We start from the raw sequence: 21,108 nt of genomic DNA, 5'->3' as shown, positions 1-21,108 counted from the left end.
TGTAAAAATAAGTCTTTTATCTGCTTACCATTCCTCATTTTTGCACCAAGTTAATTAACAACAATTTTTCAGTGAGCATCCCTGACAGGTAAGTATTTGGAGCCTGGATCTCCTCCCCTATCTTTCCTTCTCCTCTGTGCATCAGTGGGCTCTATGGAGCTTGAAAAGCATGCTCTTGTTGGAGGAAACAGAAACAACAGTCAGACAGTATACTCTCCCTTGGGCTTTTTTTTAAACTAAGCATTAGTTTATTTCAGGATTTTCAAAGTGAACTATTAAATTCATTGTGCTTTGCCTGATCAATTTTTTAAATATATTTTAAGAATATCTTTTAGTTAAGTTATACATAAAACATATTCTGGTAACAAAATCAAATAATACAGAAATAAGGAAAGTTTAAACCTTCCCATACCCCCAACTTTACCTTTCAATTCTACTTCTCCTCTTAGGATTAACCACTTATTTATTATATTAATTTCAGATGTTAAAATTTGATATGTGCGCACACTACAGAGTGATCACCACCACAAGTTTAGTTACTATCCATCACCATACAATTGACCCCTTCACTTGTTTCACCCACCTAATCCCTTCCCCTCTGATAACCACTAATCTGATCTCTGTATCTACGAGTTTGTTTTGTTTTATTTTGTTTGTTCACACGTTTTGGCTTTTTTGAGTTCACACATGAGTGAAATCGTATGGTATTTATATTTCTCCCTCTGACTTATTTCATTTAGAATAATACCTTCAAGGTCCATCCATGTTGTCACAAATGGCAGGATTTAAACCTTTTTATGGCTAAGTAGTATTCCATTGTGTATACATACCACATCTTCTTTACCCATTCATTCATTGATGGGCACTTAAGTTGTTTCCCTATCTTGGCTATTGTAAATAATGCTGCAATAAACACAGGAGTCCATATATCTTTTCAAATTAGTGTTTTCATGTTCTTTGAATAAATACCCAGAAGTAGAATACCTGGGTCTTATGGTAGTTTTATTAAGTTTTTGAGAAATCTCCATATTGTTTTCTGTCATGGCCATACCAATTTACAGTCTCACCAAAAGTATACAAGGGGGTTCTCTTTTCTTCACTTCCTCTCCAATATTTGTTATTTCTTGTCCTTTTGATGATACCCATTCTAATAAGTGTGAGATGATATCTTATTGGGGTCTTGATATGCATCTCCCTAGTAATTAGTGATGTTAACATTTTTTCATGTGCCTGTTGGTTATCTGTGTGTCTTCTTTGGAAAAATGCCCATTCAAGTCCTATTCCCATTTATATTGGGTTTTTATTGTTGTTGAGTTGTATGAGTTTGTTATAGATTTTGGATATTAACCCCTTATCAAACATATGATTTGTGAATGTTTTCTCCCATTCTGCAGGTTGTCTTTTGCTTTGATGATGGTTTCCTTTGCTGTGCAGAAGCTTTTTAGTTTGATATGGTCCCACTTGTTTATTTTTGCTTTTGTTTCCCTTGCCTTTGTTGGCAGGTTCACAAAAACATCACTAAGACCATTGCCAGTGAGGTTACTGCCTGTTTTCTTCTAGGAATTTTATGGTTTCAGGTCTTACATTCAACTCTTTAATTCATTTTGAGTTGATTTTTGTGTATAGTGTAAGATTATGGTCTAGTTTCAATTCTTTTGCATGTGGCTGTCCAGTTTTCTCAATTTCTTTTATTGATGATCTCTCCATTGTATATTCTTTGCTCCTTTTTTGTAAGTTAATTGACCATATGTGTATGAGTTTATTTCTGGGCTCTCAGTGTTCCTTTGGTCTGTGTGTCTGTTTTCATGCCAGTACAAATTTTTTATTTTGATCACTACAACTTTGTAGTATAGTTCGAAATCAGTAAGTGTGATGCCTCTGGCTTTGTTCTTCTCTCTCAAGATTTTTTGGCTATTCAGAATCTTTTGAAGTTCTGTATAAATTGTAGAATTATTTGTTCTGGTTCTGTGAAATATGCCTTTGGAATTTTGATAAGAGTTGCATTGAGTCTGTAGGTTGCTTTGGGTAGTATGGACATTTTAATAATGTTAATTCTTCCAGTCCACGAACACAGAATATCTTTCCACTTATTGGTGTCTTCTTCAATTTCTTTCACCAGTGTCATAGTTTTCAGTGTACAAGTCTTTCAGCTCCTTGGTTAAATATATTCCTGGGTATTTTATTATTTTTGATGCAATTGTAAATAAGATTGTTTTCTTAATTTCTCCTCCTGATAGTTTGTTATTAGTGTATAAAATGCCACAGATTTCTGTATATTGATTTTATATCCTGTGCCTTTATTGAATTCATTTACTAGTTATAACAATTTTTTGGTGGAGCTTTTAGGGTTCTCTCCATTTATTATCATGTCATATAAATATGACAGTTTTACTTCTTCCTTTCCAATTTGGATGACTTTTATTTCTTTTTCATGCCTAATTTCTCTGTCTATGACTTCCAATGCTTTGTTGAATAAAAGTGGTGAGAGTAGGCATCCTTGTCTTGTTCCCAATTTAAGATGAAAAGCTTTTAGTTATTTTCTTTAATGTTATGTTTAGCACAGTTGGACACAACATTAGGTGTGGCTTCTCATTCATGGGTCTTTATTACATTGAGGTACATTCCCTCTGTATCCACTTTGTTAAAGCTTTTCACCAAAAATTAATGTTGAATTTTGTCAGATGCTTTTTCTACATCTATTGAGGTGATAATATAATTTTTATCCTTCATTTCCTTCATTTTGTTAATGCAATATATCACAATAATTGATTTGTGGATGTTGAACCATCCTTGCATCCCCAGAATAAATCTCATTTGACTGTGTTATATGATCCTTTTAATGTATTTTTGGATTCAATTTGCTAGTATTTTGTTAAGTATTTTGCATCTGTGTTTATCAAGGACGTTGGCCTGTAACTCCTTTTTTTGCAATGTCTATGTCCGGTTCTGGCATCAGGGTAGTGCTGGCTTTGTAAAATGTGTTCAGAAGTTTTTCTTCCTCTTAAATTTTTTGGAAATGTTTGAGAAGGATTAATTCTTTGAGTGTTTTGTTGAATTTGCCAGTGAAGTCATCTGGTCCTTGGCTTTTGTTTGTTGAACGATTCTTGATTACTGTTTCAACCTCTTTACTGGTAATCAGATCTTTTAAATTTCTTCATGATTCAATCTTGGAAAATTGTATGTTTCTAAAAATTTATTTACTGTCTAGGTTGTGCAATTGTTGACATATAATTGTTCGTAGTAGTCTCTTATGATCCTTTGCATTTCTGTGTTATCAGTTGTAACTTCTCTTTCATTTCCTATTTTATTTGAGTCCTCTCTCTCCCTTTTTTAGTTAATATAACTAAAAATTTGTCAATTTTTTTATATTTTCAAAGAATCAGTTTTTAGTTTCATTGATTTTTTTCTATTGTTTTCTATTTCACTTATTTCCACTGTAATCTTTATTATTTCCTTCCTTCTACTAATTTTGAGCTTCATTTGTTCTTCATTTCCTAGTTCTTTCAGGTGTAACGTTAGCTTGTTTATTTTGGATTTTTCTTGTTTCTTGAAGTAGCCCTGTATTTCTATGAACTTCCCTCCTAGAACCACTTCTGCTGCATCACTTAGATTTTGGTATGATATATTTCTGTTTTCATTTGTCTCTAGGTTTTTTTTTTATTTTCTCCTTTGATTTCTTTGATGATGCATTAGTTGTTCAGTAGTATGTTGTTTAATCTCCATATTTTGTGATTTTCTCATTTTTTTTCTTGTATTGATTTCTAGTTTAATATCATTGTAGTCAGAGAAAATGATTGATATGATTTCAGTCTTCTTGAATTTATTGAGAGATATATATAAAGTTTATCTGGTCTATTGTGTTATTTAAATTCAATGTTTCTTACTGATTTTTGTTCTTGAGGATCTATCCATCTGGTGTAAGTGGAGTGTTAAAGTCCCCTATGATTATGTAATGCTTTCAGTTTTTCCCTTTAAGTTCATTAATGTTTGCTTTATATATCTTAGTGCTCCTCTGTTAGGTGCATATACATTAAAAAAATGTTACATCTTCTTGCTGGATTGACATCTTTATCATTAAGTCTTTGTTAAAAGTCCATTTTGTCTGATATGAGTATAGCTAATCCACATGTCTCTTCATTTCCATTTGCGTGGAGTAACTTTTTCCATCCCTTCACTTTCAGACAGACAGGTGTGTTCCTTCTTCTGAAGTGAGTCTCTTGGAGGTGGCAAATAGATGAGTCTTGTTTGTTTTTTTTTTTATCCATTCATCTACTCTTTGTCTTTTAATTGGTGAATTTAGTTCATTTACGCTTAAAATAATTATTGATATGTATGTGCTCATTGCCATTTTGTTCATTGTTTTCTGGCTGTATTTGTAGTTCTTTTTTGTTCCTTTCTTCTTCTCTTTCTCTCTTCCTTTGTGTTTTGGTTATTTTCTTTAATGTTATGTTTAGATTACTTTCTCATTTGTGTGTGTGTACTTTCTATAAGTTCCTTGTGGTTACTGTGAGATTCACATATAACATTCTACATAAATAGTTACCTGTTTTAAGCTGGTCGTAACTAAATTTAAACACATTCCAAAGATTTATCATTTTACCCCTCCTCTGACTTTTATACTTTTGATGACACATTTTACATCCTTTTATTTTATGCATCCTTTAATTATTGTAATTTTAGTTAATTTTTCTACTGTTGTCTTTTAACTTTCATGCTTTCTTTATAAGCAATTGATCCACTACCTTAATTCTATATTTTCTCTTAGTCTTAATCATTTACAAATATTGCACTTAATTTCCCAAACAGCAAGCCTATACCCTCCATGTACTTCTTATTCCAAACATTGCTTTCAAAAAAAAAAAAATTTTTTACTTGTCTTTAGCCTTTTTGCCCACAAGTTTCGGCTTGTTCTGAGATTTAGCCTTCCTGACGCTCTTCTCATGGGTATGACAGGCCTGGGCCAGCCAGTGGTTCCCATTGCACTTCATATCTGTGGGATTATATTTACCTCACTGTGTAAAAATGTTGAATACATTTTGCTTGTTTCCCTGATTCTGCACCTTTCTGACTAGATCTCAAAGCCTATGAACACTGCTTCTAACCCATTTACTGAAGGCTTCCACCTGAAAATTTCTCTGATTTCATATTCCTTTTGTGCTATAGTGGTTATCTTCCATGATGCTTGACTTCATGGTAGTATTAGACCAATTTCTCCCCACTCTGACCAATTTGGGGTGGAATCTCTCAATTAGGTAGGCGTTTCCTGTCAAACAAGTCTTCCCAGATTTAGTGCAAAGCACTCAGTAATCTCTGCCAGAAGCTTTGGTATCAAAAGCCACAATCTAGGAAACTAAAGCCTGCTACTTAATACCAATACTTCAATTTTCACTCCTCAAGTGGCGACTTTTACAATGGAGGGTGACATGAGTTATGACCCCTGCCCATCTTAACTCTTAGCCTACCATGTATTTTATAAGGGCCTTCAAAGCCGATAAAGATATATGTGGCAGAGTTCTTCTGCCTTACTCACCCCTTTATATATAAATCTGTAGGTGTGAGTACTGATCAATAGGACTGATACATACTGGTGGGTGTTGGCCACCTCCTGCCTGCCTACATGCTCCAGCATGACCGTTCACCCCTGCTGTCTGCATCAGGCCACAGAGCTACCCCAAAGGGAGTTGCTCACCAACCTCTATGACTCACCTCTTCCTCACTGGGTAGGATCAGCCTTGCTCGCTCCTGTTCCTGCTAGTGCATGGCCTGCTCTCTGACTACAGATAAGCGGGGGGCCTCCTTGGCCCCAGGTAGAGATGTTTCTCCTCCACCAACACCTCCACTGGATCACTGTTTTTCTCTCAAGCCACCTGAAACTGACTAAGCCCCCTCCTCTCTTAGGAAGCCTTTCTTTCTGTCTTCCTGCCTTCCATGTGTCTTCCCTACTGTCTAGGCACCCCCTCTGTGGGGGCTGGGGAGCCCCAGATGAAGCCTTTCACCCTCTTTGGAAGCAGGGAGAATCCGCTGTGCTTGCAGATGGCTTAGGCAGGAAGCTAAACGCAGTGTACTCTGCAACAATTCTCTCGGCCCTCAGACTTCCTGGGTCAAGAGTCCTTTCTGGCTCTCCCTGTAAAAATAAGTTTGTTCACCAGTTGATTCCCTAGAAAGCCCATTCATAGTTCTCTTAAGAAAATAGCTCTTAAATCAGTTTCATCGGCATAAATCAGCTGCCTCTCACTGTTAATAATCATTAACTCTAGCAAGTGCTCAACTTTAAATGTTTAAGAAGTAACAAACTCAAAACACAAGGACAGCTTAAATGCACAATGGTAATGATTTTCCTTCCACGTCTTCCCAGCCAGGCTTATTTCCTGGCTCTCCTATAACCAGGCACTCAGTAGGGGTTTTTGAAATACTCCCACCCTCACCTAACTCATGTCTCTTCCTTTCATGGCCTCAAGCCTCATCTCTGTAGCTACGGAACTGTTGATATAGAGGGGACCTTGGAGACAATCTCGTCAGTCCTATTTTTTTATCTGTAGCAGGTTTAGTTTTTCACTCACAGACTAGGATGTGAAAATGTGACTTTACTACCTTATAACTGAACTTAGTTCTTAAGTTCTCATTCCTATTCAGTCTTGCCAGTGCGGAATAACTAGTCACTTTCATGGTTTAATCCCCCCTCAGGTCTTTTTGGATTAATAGTTAACCAGTTAAGGATTCTCTCTCTGTTCTCCTCCCCCCGCCACCCACAATCTAAGTTCAGGTGGGGTGTGAGGTGCAGTTTATGTTCCATCCTGACAGCAGGAATGAGGAAGCAGACTGCCAACTGGGTCCACAATCCTCTCCCCGTGTGAGTCTCTGCTGAGACAGCCAGCTCCTTGCTACATCCTTATTGCCAGGCACTGGGGTCCACTGTTGCTGCCAAGGGTCCTTTAAGGCCTCCAGTTACCAAATTCAATCAGCTGCATTCTCCTCACCTAGGAATGCCAGATTTAGCAAATAAAAATAAAGGATGCTCAGTTAAATTCGAATTTCAGGTAAACAACGAATGATTTTTTTTTTTTTTTTTTTTTTGGTCATCTAATCAACCATTAGCCTTCTCTCAGTACTTTCTCCTGGAAGCAGAAGAGGGGGGAACAAGATGCCCAGGTCTCCTCCAGGAAGGCTTATCCTCCTTCTATGTGGGTAGAAGGAAGAGCCAGAGAGAAAGCTACTCCTACGTGTATGACATTCAAACACCCTTCCTCCTCCAGGAAGCAAGAGCCCAGTATACACCCTGGAATCCAGCCAAATTAGAAGCCCCTTTTCATGTTTAATAAGGACAGAGTTTCAGTTTGAGATGATGGAAAAATTCCAGAGATGGGTAGTGGTGATGTTTGCATCACAACACAAATGTACTTAATGCCACTGAATCAGACACTGAAAGTTGTTACAATGGTAAAATTTTATGTTGTGTATGCTTTACCACGTGTTTTTAAAATCCCCCTTCATGGAGGGAAAGGAGGTAAGGAAAGGACAAAGACTGCCTTCCCAAATTATGGATTAAAAAGCAGGGATATACTCACCCCCTTGATCTTCCAACGCTGCCCTCCTCTGTGCTTTGCTTCCTCCTCAGGCTGGAGGCAAGGTGGCTGCAGACAGTCTGGCCTCACAACTGTGAGTAACAAACGCTGTAGGAAGGGAAAGCCAACGGCTGCTAGGACCTCTCCTGGAAATTAAGTCCTTCCCCAGAAGTCACGGTAAACCTCATTGACTCAAATTGGGTCACGTGTGCATTCATCACCCAAGTCCTGGCAAAGGGGATGAGAGTCCCATTGGGCCAATCAGGCCCAGCCCTGGAACTGAGGGAGGGTCAGCTTCCTTGAGGGAGTTGTCTGTGGGGGCTGGGGGAGGAGAGATGGATGCCTAAATAAAGGTGGGCCGGCAAGGAAGGGGGAATGGGGAAAAGGATGGATGGACAATTCAGCGTCTAGTACATAGGGTGTGAATAGAGCAGGACTACACTGTCTCGCACTTACAAGGGTGTCCCAGGGTCCTCAGGAGAGACGCCAAGAGGCAGAAGCCAAGTACTCCATAATGTGCCACTTCCCGTGTCCACACTCCGTCCTCTCCACAAAGTAAAAGTCTTGAGTAAATTCTATTGAAGTAATCGATGTAAGCTGTTCGTGGCTGACTCCTCAGATGTTTCCAGTGTCCCACCCTGCTCACTATACCCCATCCCTTCCCCAGCCACCACAGGGCCCTTTGTACTCAGGGACCCTTGTGGTCTCTGATGACCCCCCCCCCGTGGGAGTGATGCCTTCTGTGTCTCAAACAAGAACATCTATTAGGCCAATGCGGCTAGTAAAATAAAGGAAGTCCTTTTAAACTCTAATAACATCAACACACCACTGGATTGATTGGATGGTCACTAAACACTTGAAATGAAGCATGAGACAAAATTACATGGATTTGAGAGAGAGTTCAAATGAATGCAGGAAACCAAAATGTTATGATCCACTAAGAAGCAGAAGGATAAACTGGAAGATGGAGGTAGAAGTGAGTATAGACTGTTTTTTCAGGGCTGGGGGCCCACAGTGAAAGAAGTTTTATAAGAAGTTTTGAAAAGCCAGAGAAAATTGTACAAGTGCATCTAATCCAACAGAGATTCTTTCTAAAATAAGAAGTGAAAAACTTGGCTTCCCAAAGGGAAGGATAGAGCCTTTCTAATAATATTTGAGTTTAAGTTCACAGGTGCAGAAATGGAAGGGGGTCTGGAAAAGTTGGTTAAAATTGACATGCTGTGCAACAAACAAAACAGATGTGAAGTTAGGCAAAGCATTCTCTGACATAAATCATAGCAATGTTTTCCTAGGTCTGTCTCCCAAGGCAATAGAAATGAAAGCAAAAATAAACCAATGGGACCTAATCAAACTTACAAGCTTTTGCACAGCAAAGGAAACCATAAACAAAATGAAAAGACAACCTATGGACTGAAAGAAAATACTTGCAAATGATGAAACCAACAGGGCTTAATTTCCAGAATATACAAACAGCTCATACAACTCAATAACATAAAAAACAAACAACCCAATCAAAAAATAGGCAGAAGACCTAAATAGACATTTCTCCAAAGAAGACATACATATGAATAACAGGCACATGAAAAAATGCTCAAGATCACTAATTACCAGAAAAATGCAAATCAAAACTACAGTGAGATTATCACCTCACATGGTCAGAATGGCCATTGTTAAAAAGTCCACAAACAATAAACACTGGAGAGGGTGTGGAGAAAAAGGAACCCTCCTACATTGCTGATGGGAATGTAAATTGGTGCAGCCACTGTGTAGAACAATATAGAGGTCTCTTTAAAAACTAAAAACAGAGTTACCATATGATCCAGCAATCCCACTCCTGGGCATGTATCTAGAGAAAACTCTAATTCAAAAAGATACATGCATTCCAATGTGCGTAGCAACATTATTTACAATAGTCAAGACATAGAAGCAACCTACATGTCCACCAACAGATGAATGGATAAAGAAGTTGTGGTATATTTATACAATGGAATATTACTCAGCCATAAAAAATAATAAAATAATGCCATTTGCAGCAACATGGATGGACCTAGAAAATATCATACTAAGTGAAGTAAGACAAAGACAAATATCATATAATATCATTCATATGTGGACTCTAAAAAATGATACAAATGAACTTATTCACAAATCAGAAACAGATTCAAGGACATAGAAAACAAACTTATGGTTACCAGGGAGAAAAGTAGGGGAGGGATAAATTAGGAATTTGGGATTTGAAGATACTAACTACGTATGTAAAATGTATAAATAACAAGGCCCTACTGTATAGTACTGGAAATATTTTCAATATCTTACAATAACCTGTAATGAACAAGAGTATGTATATATGTGTTTAACTGAATCACTATGCTGTATACCAGAAACTAACACAACATTGTAAATCAACTATCCTTCAAATAAAAAAATAGGGGTGAAAAACAGCTGTGGGGTAACATTTGTCTGAGGACTTTGTGCCCTACTTCCTCCAGTAAATATGCCACATATCATTAGAATACTTTTTTTTTAATGTTGGGATTTTTATTTAAGATTTTTATTGGAGATAGTGGGGATTGAACCCAGGATGTAGTGCATGCTAAGCTTGTGCTCTACCACTTGAGCTATACCCTCCCCGCTAGAATCCTTTTTTAATGTTAAAATTCTATAACTTTTAGACAGTATGTCTATGACATGATGTGTACTTATTTGCTTGGTAAATTGTGTTAATCGCTTATACAACAAACATTTCCTAAGCACCTACTATGTACCAGGAACTGCCTTGATATGTGTGCTCATTTTTAAATATGATATTACAAACATTTAAGAACCATCTGAAGAAAGAATGTTTTCTCCACCCACACACACTCACTAAATATGTTCATACTGATGTATTGTGATTAGTTCTACCTGCTTGTTTCTTTAATTGTTTACTGAAAAATTGAACATCAAATTGTTTCCAAATTAATTTCAAGGTTTGTAGCAAAATTAAAGCTTTTATAGACATGTAAGCAGTACCTCAGGGCAATTGTAAAATAATAAGCAAATACACTAAACTAGGAAAAGAATATGGTATTTTTAATTGAGTGTTATCTTTCATTATTAAATATAAGGAGAGGATAAATAATTTAAAAATTCTCATATCAGTCACTTTTATTTATGAAAAAAACTATTGTGATAATCTTCAGTTCTGTCAATTGATCAGTTTGATAAGCTGGTGTTATGATATATTATTACTTGTACTAAGAATTTCTTTGCAAACAATATAAGCCAATTTCCGTGTGCTATCTGATCTGTACTTAGAAATTTGCCACATTTTACTGTGCTTTGTGACCTTTTATAAATCGAATTTTTCATTTTCAAATTTAATCAATTTGAATTATTTATGGTTATAATTGTGTTGAGTAAGAAAGTGATTGAAGTTAAGATTTTGAAAAGTTGGCCATAAATTGAGCAACATTAATTTTAAATGGAACTATTCCATCGTGGATTTTATTATTCAGCTGTATGAATAGGACTGATAGAAATTAGCCCTGGTGAGCGTAATCATTTTTATTTAATTACATTTTGCCTTTTCGATACACAATGGCCACTGCTATTTAAATATAATACACCTATAAAAATACTATTCTCTGGATGGCTCTGGGTGCAATCTTGCAATCTTTATGCAATATCAAGCCAAGGAAAACAACGTGGAGTATTTAATGCATGGAGTTTGGATGGATACCTGCCAACCAGAATAAAATTATGCTTATGGGGTTCTTGTTGGCAACAAAAGCTGCCGTACCTACAGCTTTAAATGTAGCTCTGGGATATAGCACTGGTGTCTGGGAGCACAATTTAGCAGGAATCAGAACACTGGGAGCAAGAGCTCAGTATCCTTGGAGTAGAGAAAATTGCGATCTGACAGACTCTGTGGTTGGATTACTTAAGGATTCAGTTTTATCCTCATTTTGACATGTGGTTAGTCAGTGATGAAAGGAGATCAACAAAGATCTGTTGGATATAAAAGGTCTAGACTTTCCATCATACACTGCCTTGGCTAAATGTGACCAAGAATTCAATCCAGCAACACAGATCTGGGGTCCAACCTTCCTACTTGCCCATTCTTGATGATTCTAGACCCAATTTGGACTATGTGTTTAGATAAATTTCATTTTCATCTTTCCCCATTAATATATTTTTTCCCCTCCTATTCTCCATGTCTCTCAAATCGCCCTCTTCTGCCCTACTCCCCTGATTATTTCTGATTCAGTTGGAAAGTTACCTTCTCTCAGTTAAGATTTCATTGGCAGTGGGGTGTAGTAGAAAGAACACAGACCCTGAGGTGGGATGGTATAGCTCAAGTGGTAGAGCACATGCTTAGCATGCTTGAGGCTCAGGGTTCAATCCCCAGTACCTCCATTAAAAAATAATAATACATAAATAAGCCTAATTACCTCCCCCCACCAAAAAAAAAAAAAAAAGATACAGACTTTGGCGTCTTATCATTAGCAATTCCTGGATTTGGGTTTCATTCTGTCCCACTTGATTGTGGGCAAGTTACCTGACTTCCTAATTTCCTCATTAACAAAATGGAGATAAGTAACAATAGTAGTATTGGGGGATGATAATATGGAATAAAGGACACCCCATACTCCAGTAGCACTAGCTGTCACCCCACCACCTAGTATCATGCTCACTGTGCCACCATGTTGAGACAGAGAAACTTCTCCAAGTTTGTTGCTTGCTTCATAAGTTTGCTTATGGTGATTTTTGATGCACAGTCTTTTTGAGTGTAAAAAATGAAACAAGAAAAAAATAAGATAAATATTGTATGGAAATCAGAATTAAGAAGTCTTTTCAAAAAACAAAATGAAGAAAAACAAAAAGAAGTCTTTTCAAGTCGTGAAAGCGTTGGAAGAAACAATAAGGAAATTTCTGGCTATTTTCACTGTGTCTTTTTCCGGATAAATGTTATAATGATTTTGCTGTCCTCTCCCCTAAAAATCCCATTAATTCTTTGACTAAGATCTTGTTAAACTTAAGTAGCCCTATGATCCAAATGGAACCTGAGGCCTTTGTCAGGAAAGGAAAGGTTTTTCCAGAAACCCCTAGCAAATGTCTGCTTACATAGCATTACCCCAAACTGTCACACTCATGACTACCCTCCCCTGAAAAGGAGGCTACAAAATGATGTTTAGCTTCCAGCCTTTGGAATGGAAGTGGGAGAAGGCTGATGAGAAAGGATATTGAGTGAGCCCACCTGCAGGGTCTGCCACAAAGTCACATGGAAGAGGGACCAGAGGCAGAAGCTGCAGGAGCTGTTTCCGTGAGCACCTGTGCAAGACTGGTCACAGGAACGTCACTGTGGGATCCAGGCAACACGGTGCACTCTGCTGAGAAGGCCACTCTGCCCTCCTTGCTGCAGGCCGCCTTGCAGCTTGAACACTCTGAGGGCCGGGAACAACCACTAAGGAGAGTGCGCCTTGCAGATCAAAGAGGGTGGAGAAGCCAGCAGAGCTGTGCTTTTGTAAGGGGCCTCTCTCAAATGCCTGTGAGTATTGCCTCTTTGGGCAAATGTTGTTGGTTGCCTACCGAACAGCATGTCCCCTTCTTCATAGCTAACAGGACCACAGTTTTGTTCCGCCAGCCATGTTCCCAGCACCCATGATTGAGTCATGCTTGGTCTAGGTCCATCATGGCAGTTGCAGTCCCCCTTGGCCAGTGATCGGTCTAGAATGGCAGGCAACGTGATCCAGCTCTGGGTGATGAGGGGAAGGGGAAGGCTGCTGGGGGTGGTTCTAGAAAACGTCTTGTCTGATAAAAAGACACAGCCCTGTGAAAAGAAATTCCTCTTGCCCCTGCCCCTTCTCCCTGCCCTGAACATGGTTATGTGTGGACATTATGCTTGGAGCTGTGATTCTTCCAACAAAAGCAATTTTCCCAGCTTGGCAAAAAATGAAAACCTAGAAAAAGCCTAGGTCCTTGGTGATTTTGTTGAGTGAGCCAATGCTTACTCATACCTGGAACTGCCTACCCATGGTCCAATGATGGGAGATGATGAAACATCTTTATTATTTAAACCACTGTTGGTGAAGTTGTTTTATTACTTGCAGCTGAAAGCATTTCTAAATGATAGCGTCCTTAAAAAAAAAAAAAAAAAAAAAAAAAGGAGATCAAGCAGAGCATTGTAAGAAGATGTCAGTAGAAGTTAGTAAGGTGGCAAAATCTGGGTAAGACTAAGGATGTGGCCTCTGTCCAGTACACACAGACAGTGGGGCCTAGAGACAGTCAAGTAATATCTAAAAAGTAATTTGAGAAGTAACATTTTTATATGATAAAATTTTCCTTCTCTGGAAAATAATGTATTTCTCAATTATTTAAATCTCTTCTATCTCTAAGTTTTAGATTTTTGTCATATGTGCCCCACCTATTTCTTGTTAGGTTTATTCCTAGATATTTTATGTTTGGGGCTGTTGTCTCTCTCAAGATGTTAAGGTTCCCTAGGGATCTGTGTTCTGCCTCTTTTCACCCCACAACTGCCTGAAGGATACCGCCTTTCCTGCCCTTTCCCCAACTCCTACTTCAAGCTACTCTTTCTCCATTCTGAGCAAATACACTTAACCTCCTAGGTACATAGACTTTTGCCTGGATTGCTTTCTGGAGGTCATCCAACCCTGACTGACAGGAAGAGGTAACATTTGGAATCCAGTGAGCTTGAGGTTAAAACATGTCATGTCAGCAATTGCTAAACAACAGTACATCAGAGTAGGTCAAGAATTTGTGAAATGTTTGTGCCAAGTGAAATGTCAAAGCACAAAGTGTGTGAAGGAAAAAAAAAAATCTCTGTGCCAGTCAAAATGTCATTCTGTCTTGCAGCAAGTAATTTATTCCTTTCTGTCTTTATCGCTGTTCTTGTTTCACACATATTAATGTTGCCTCTAAATAACTGAAATTCATAGCAGCATTATCCGTGGTTAAGGGTAAAAACTAAAGAGCTAATTCAGAATCACTCAGTTAATTTGGGCTTGTTTTGCAAATGGAATCTGTTAACGCAACCTCAAAAATAAGCCCTTACCTGATTGTCCAAAGCATTTGCACTGCAGTCGTTATTTGTTCTGTTAATTTCTATCACGTGAAAAGAAGGTGCAGAAGATAGTAGAGAATAAACGTTTTTGAAATGCTGTATCTGAGGAACTGCAAGCAAGATGAAAATGCTAGAGATAGGATCACTAGAGCCAAGTAGCCCTCAACAAATGGAATGTCAGTGGCTTGTAGAGTTGATTGTGAAGCAAAACTCCATAATGTTCGTCACCATTTTCCCACTGCTTCTCATTTCTAGATTGGCAGAGCTTCCCAGCACATGGGTCCTCTCCACGCCATTTGCTTTCTCTGAGAGCAGCTTTCTGTTGCACAGTCACGGCCAAACAGTGGGGAACTGGTCTTGCTCTTGATGCTACAGCTGCCTGGTTAATAAACCAAAATGCTTCTCTGTGGGTGGCAGGGCCGGCACTGGTGAGGCAGTCGAGGTATCCGGAGCACCTCGTTCAGGAAGCCCTTGTCCTCAGGTGCCCCCTCTGCACTTACGTGGCCCTGGGAGTGAGAGCCGCCTTAAACGTTGCACCCTAGGCATCTCACTTGTCTCACCCTGTCCTGGCTCTGCTGGGCCTCACTGCTGCCCTTGGAACTGAAGAGGAGGACTTGGAAGTAAAGAAGAGCTCTATAAATCTCTGACAAGGATTAATGGATTTCCTCCCAATTATATTAACTCCACATATTAGAAATTTAACAATATGAATTGGAAGAGTAATAAGAAGCATGTGTTGCTAAAATGAGAGAAACCTCTCAAAAAGGATTCCAATTAATGGGTCAGAATGGGCTCACAGATGTGAAAGGACCATGTGGGACCACCATGTTCCAGAGTTTGGGCCTCAAGTTTTCAGACTTGGAACTCAACTTTTAGCAGCAGGGAGAGAGATGGTCTAACTAAAGAAAATTGGCAAGAGAATTACAAATAATCCAGAATCCTTATTTATTAAGTTAGAGTTGTAAATATTTTCCAGGGATAATATCCTCTTGTTCAATGTTTAGGCCACCCCTCCCTGGAGTCAGGGGACATGGAACAAAGTATGAGTCATCAGATGGCTGCAGACAAGCTCAGAAAGAGAACAAAGGGTCGGGGTGTCAACGACCGGGATGTTTCATCCAGGGGAGAAGTCCCGCCTCACCCCAGAACACTCTGTGATTCCATCACTTATCAGATATAAATTGTGCTCCTACCACGTGCTCAGCAAACCTTGTCAGCTCTACCTTCAAAACAAATTCTAAATCCAGTACTTCCTGCTACCTCCACAGTAACCATCTAACTCAAGGACCATCTTCTTGCACCTGGATTAATGGAATAGGCCCCCAACTGCTCTCCCAGTTTCCACTCTCTGTCACAGTCCATCCTTCACCTGGCTGTCAGACCGATCCTTTTAAAATATAAATCAGATCACGATGTACCTCTGCTCAAAACCCTCCATTGCCTTCCTATCTGTTAGAATAAAAGCCCACATGTCTTTCTTGGGCTGCTAGGACTACATGCTCTCTCTCCAATCTTGTTTCCCCCCACTATCCTCCTTACTCACTGTACTCTACAGATTCTTTAAGCTGCTCCTAGGACATCCTAAGAATGCTCTTGTCTTAGGACCCCGGCACATTCCTCCCCTGCTTGAATAATTTATTCCCAGATATCTGCACTGTGCACCATGTTTAATGCTTAAATATCTATGCTTACCTGGCACCCTACATGAAACAGCATCCTGCCACCCTATTATGTCCCCTCACCCAGACAAGTTTTCTGTCTGCCTCCAGTAGAAGGTAAGCTCCATGAAACTTTTTGTTCACTGCTCTATCCCTAGCACCTAGAACATTGCCTGGAGTGTGGTAAGTGTGCAAAGAGATTTGCCAAATAAGGCTGAATACACCCGGGTCGTGTAAAAATTCTAGTCACTAGAGGGGAGTATTCTTTGGTGACTTGGGACTTTTCTCTGGCCTGGCTGAGATAGCCTTTCAGGTTTCTTGAGCTCCCTTTGCTTTCTGATGGACTAGATGAGGTATGTAAGAGAAAAAGAGGGACCAAGGAGAAACTGAAATTTTTAGTGTGTGCAAGTGATGGAGTTCCGTTAAATGGAGTTCCATTTGTTGAGTCAGGGATAACTATGGGAGGAGCAGATTTGGGGATTGGGGCTGAAAATCAACAGTTCATTTTTGAACATACTAAGTTTAAGATGCCTAATGAGTTCCCCTTGGAGATGTCAAGAAGGCAGTTAGATATGGGTCTGTAGGTCAGGGGAGAGGTCCAGGCTGGGCAGACAAATTTGACAGCACATGGAAGGTGTTTAAAGCCATGGATCTGTGTCCCTCCCCTGGGAATGAGTGTAGACAGAGAAGAGTGGAGTTCTGAGGACCAAACCCGGGGACACTCTGACATTTCGAACTCAAGGGGATGAGAAAATGCCAAAGTAAAGTGAGCTGAGAAAAGAGGTAGCAGCTGAAGAAAGATAGGGGTCTAGGAAGGATTTTTATATATGAGAAGCATTAAGGTGTATTTGATGCAATGGAAATGATCCAGTGAAAGGGGGAAAAGGAAAGATGCAGGAGAGAAGGATTCTAGATGCAGGAGAGTGCAATTCTAGAGGAGAAAAGAGGGGCAGGATCCAGGGCAGAGGTGGTGAGGTTGACTCACCCATCACAGCAGGAGGAAAGGCAGAGTCCACGTGCACCAGTACCAGAAGGAGGGGTAGATATAGTGATAGGAGCTTGTGGACATTCTTTTCTGGCTGCTTCTATTTCCCTGGTGAGATAATGGACTAGAGGAATCGGGGCTATTCGAGACTCATAAGGAATCAGATGTTCAGAGGAACGTATTGGGTAGGGGTGAAGGAGTACGGTGTTTGAAATTGTAGGGTCTGGGGTGGGGAGTGAAATTGTTGAAATGCTTTATTTGGGGGTCTGGCCGTGGGAGTGGTGATTGAGGTGGAAATGGAGACAAGGCCACATATGGTTCTGGCCAGGGTATTGGATGAACAGTCTGTCCTGTTAGAACCTGGGGCTGACACGTGTGTGAGCAACCACATTAGCTACTATTCCCTGAGCAACTCCTGTGTCCCAAACAATCTGTGACAATTTAAGACAATTCCCTCCTTTCATCCTCACAACAACCCTACAACAACCCCAAGAATCAGAGATCGTTAGCCTCCAATTATGTCGTCTGTATCCCAGGTGAAAAAAACAAACAAACCAAAAAAAGTAAGCTCACAAAGGTTCATTAACTAGTTCATTAACTTACTAGCTTGCGGTAAAACAGCAATGGGGATACAGGATTCAGATTCAGGTCTTCTAACCCCAAAGCCAAGTTCTTTCCCTTGGCCTGCATTCTGCTTTGTAATAATTCTACGAGAGAGTAGAGGAGCTCTCTCTCTCAGTCCCAAATGAGAAAAAGAACAGATGCAAATGGGTGTTGTCACTATTAACCATCTGGATCCAAACTATCCAATAGAACTTTCTGCAATAAAGGAAATGTTCTATATCTGTGCCTTCCAAGTCGGTAGCCATTAGCCACAGAGGCATGGTGAACACTTAAAATATAACTAGTACAACCAAGGAATCGAACTTTAAATTTTATTTAATTTCAATTCATGTACATTTCAGTTTAAGCCATCTAGGGCTAGTGACTACTGTATTGGACTGCACAGATCTAGATTACAGAGCAAAAAGCCAAACCACCTCCCCACTTTGAGTATAGTGACCAGACTGCCCACATAGCCATGCCATGAAGGCCACTGCTTAGTCAGCTCCTCCTGAGAAAGGAGAGTCTTCACTCCCCACACCTTTTGAACAGAAACACAGAAACCCCATGTAATCATTTTCTATTTCTGCAACAAATTTCCACCAACTTTGAAGGTTAAACCAACATATTTGTCTCACAGTTTCTGTAGGTCAGAAGTCAGCATGCGGCATAGGTCCACTGGGTTCTCTGATTAGTCTGACAAGGCCTAAGTCAAATCGGCAAGTCTGCATTCCTTTCTGGAGGTTCTGGGGAAGAATCCACTTCCAAACTCATTCAGGTTGTCAGCAGGGTTCAGGTCCTTGCAGTTGTAGGACTAAGGTCTCTGTTTCCCTGATGATTGTCAACTAGGGGGCTGCTTTAGCTTCAAAAGGCCTCTCCCTGGTCCTTGCACATGGCCCCTCTATCTCAGAGCCAGCAATGGCACACTGAATCCTTCTCATGCCTGGAATCTCTCTGCCTTTCTCTTCTGCCCTTAGCTTTTAATGGCTCACATAACTACATTGGACCCACTCAGATAATATCCCTATTTTAAGGCCAACTGATTAGTAACCTTAATTACCTGTGCAAAGTCTCTTTTGCCAATTAATATAGCATAACCTCAGGAATAATATCAGAGTGCAAAAATCTTGGATCCAAAATTCTACCTATCACAACCAGATAGTAGTGGATGGAGAAACCAGTGAGGCAATAGCTGGAAATTACTTATGGCTTTCTTGAGTAGAAAATAAAAAAGACTTCTTGAAAAAAAATAATTTCAAGAACCCTCTTTTTACTATTTTCTGTCTCTCAGAATCCTGAGGCATTTGTCTCACTTCATTGTTACAAGAAACTGGCAAAGTGGTGGCCATCGTGATCTCTGTCAAGGATCCCCAAACCTTTCAGGTTACAGTCCTTGAAGGGTCTTAGTCTTCAGAATAGCTTCCAGCCGAGAAAAGACAATTGCTCCCACCTTGGAGGTCCTTTCCCATCGTAGCAGTAACTACCAGCAATTTCCAGCACTCTTTCTGGGTTAGCCAGTGCTGAGTTAGATATTAAGTCCTGATAAGGACAACCTGGCCTGGAGGCTGTTAATTAATGAACAACTTTGTGTGCAAACTAAGCTACTCAGCTTCAGTTAGCAAATTCCAGTAAGAAAATGAAGTGAATGGAAAAATACTTCCTTCCAGTTAGGTGAAAAGAGACACTGAGCTTTCAAGCCCTAAACAAAGGGCTGCTTTGTGTCTGTCCTCCCAGAGAGAAAGGAGGAAGATATCTGAGCTAGGAGTTCAGAGAAAGAGAGAGAGCAGAGGGAGGTTCTGTTACCCAAAGGGAGTGAATGAAGGACAAGCTGATGCATTTTTCAAGAACAAGCACACAGGTGGTCTGGGAAGTCCCCTTGAGAAAAGTCACTCAGGGGGTCACAATGTTGAGAACGTGTGAGAACCAAGCCCTGGTTGAGAAGGTCACGGGAGCAGCCAAAGCTGGCTACTTACCTCTCCTCTGCCCATCATGTCAGGAACCACTTAAAATGTACCTGTAGGTTCAGCCCCATTGCAGATGCTGGGAGCGAGCTGTCTTTCAACAGAAGCAATAAAAACAGATGTGCAAGGAAAATCTTCTATCCAGTTTGCTCCAGAATTCCTCTTAGAGAAGGAACTATCTTTGTGGGGGGGGGGGTATAGCTCAAGTGGTAGAGCACATACATGCTTAGCAGGAGGTCCTGGGTTCAATCCCCAGTACCTCCTCTTAAAATTAACCAAATTACCTCCCTCCCCTGCCAAGATAAAATAATTAAATAATGCAATAGTAAATAAAATATATGTTCTTTGAAAAAGAAGAAGGAACTATCTTGTTTAGGAAAATACCTGGAGAAGCCAAGTGGGAGTAGAGGGTGAGTCCTGGGACAGGGGTTGTCAGGAGTTACCAGGAAACAGATAAATCTCTCTGCTTTAAAAAATGCAGAGGAACTTGGAGTGAGATAGAGTGAAAGAGGAAAGAGATGGGGGAGAGAGGCAAGGAGAAAAAGAATTAGGCAACATGGTGGAAGTCTGGAATCTGGGAGCTGGCAAAAATAACCAAGGGGATTTTTTAAAACAGGCCTATCTGCTATTAACTCTGTATCATCCACTGTCTAGTGCTCATCTGTGGCCCCCACCAGCAGGAGCTCTACAACATGCTGCTAACTTCTGCCAGCGGTGCTCTAGGAGGAAACCAGGGAGAAGGAGTTAGGTCCTGTGATTGGGTCCCCTTAGGGGTGAAGAAGAACTCAGCCCAAGTTGGGAATCACAGCAGGAGGGGCTGTGCACAAGCCTGAGGAGGGCACTGTACTTTCCTGAGGATCGGAGCCAGTCCTGATAGCTACTGAGGGCAGGGTGACCAGGGGGACTACAGCTGACATCCGAGTTACAGAAAGGTTAGATCAGCCACTCACTGATTCAGCACTGCACTCATCTTGCTGCTTTTCCTGTCTTAATTTAGTGTCAGTTTTCCCAAAAACCTGAGTTTACAGTTTTTCCCTCTTGGATCAAGTTCTCAGCTTCTTATCTAGGGTGAGGTGTGGTCACCCTAGCAATGGGAAGTGGTGTTGCGAAGACTCACTGTCATCATGATTAAGATTCTTGGGGGCAGCTTTATCTTCTGGTCACTCGGTCAAGTTGGGTTAGCCAGGAATTTAGGTGTTGATTTCTTACCTCTTTTAAACTTGAAGACTATGGCTGAGGCCCAGTGCTTCCAGGGGGACACAAGGGATGAGGGAGT

The 21,108-nt window shown here is 40.1% G+C and overlaps 1 long non-coding RNA gene across 2 annotated transcripts; it reads right to left on the bottom strand.

The window, feature by feature from the left end:
* Nucleotides 1-225: 225 nt before the first annotated feature.
* On the bottom strand, nt 226-19,372 carry LOC105063245 (uncharacterized). 2 transcript variants are annotated; one of them, XR_006722212.2, is made up of 4 exons: nt 18,932-19,372; nt 8,019-8,137; nt 7,566-7,670; nt 226-6,977 (listed from the first exon to the last, which is right to left on the bottom strand). It is a non-coding gene; the product is annotated as an uncharacterized LOC105063245 (long non-coding RNA). The 2 variants fall into 2 exon arrangements; XR_012509323.1 differs by having other exon boundaries at nt 8,019-19,372.
* Between the last annotated feature and the right edge of the window lie 1,736 nt (nt 19,373-21,108).

Source organism: Camelus bactrianus, chromosome 1 (assembly GCF_048773025.1).
Source record: "Camelus bactrianus isolate YW-2024 breed Bactrian camel chromosome 1, ASM4877302v1, whole genome shotgun sequence".
Taxonomy (NCBI): domain Eukaryota; kingdom Metazoa; phylum Chordata; class Mammalia; order Artiodactyla; family Camelidae; genus Camelus; species Camelus bactrianus.
The sequence above is the reverse complement of the archived record's forward strand: the minus strand, read 5'-3'. Positions and strand labels throughout refer to the sequence as shown.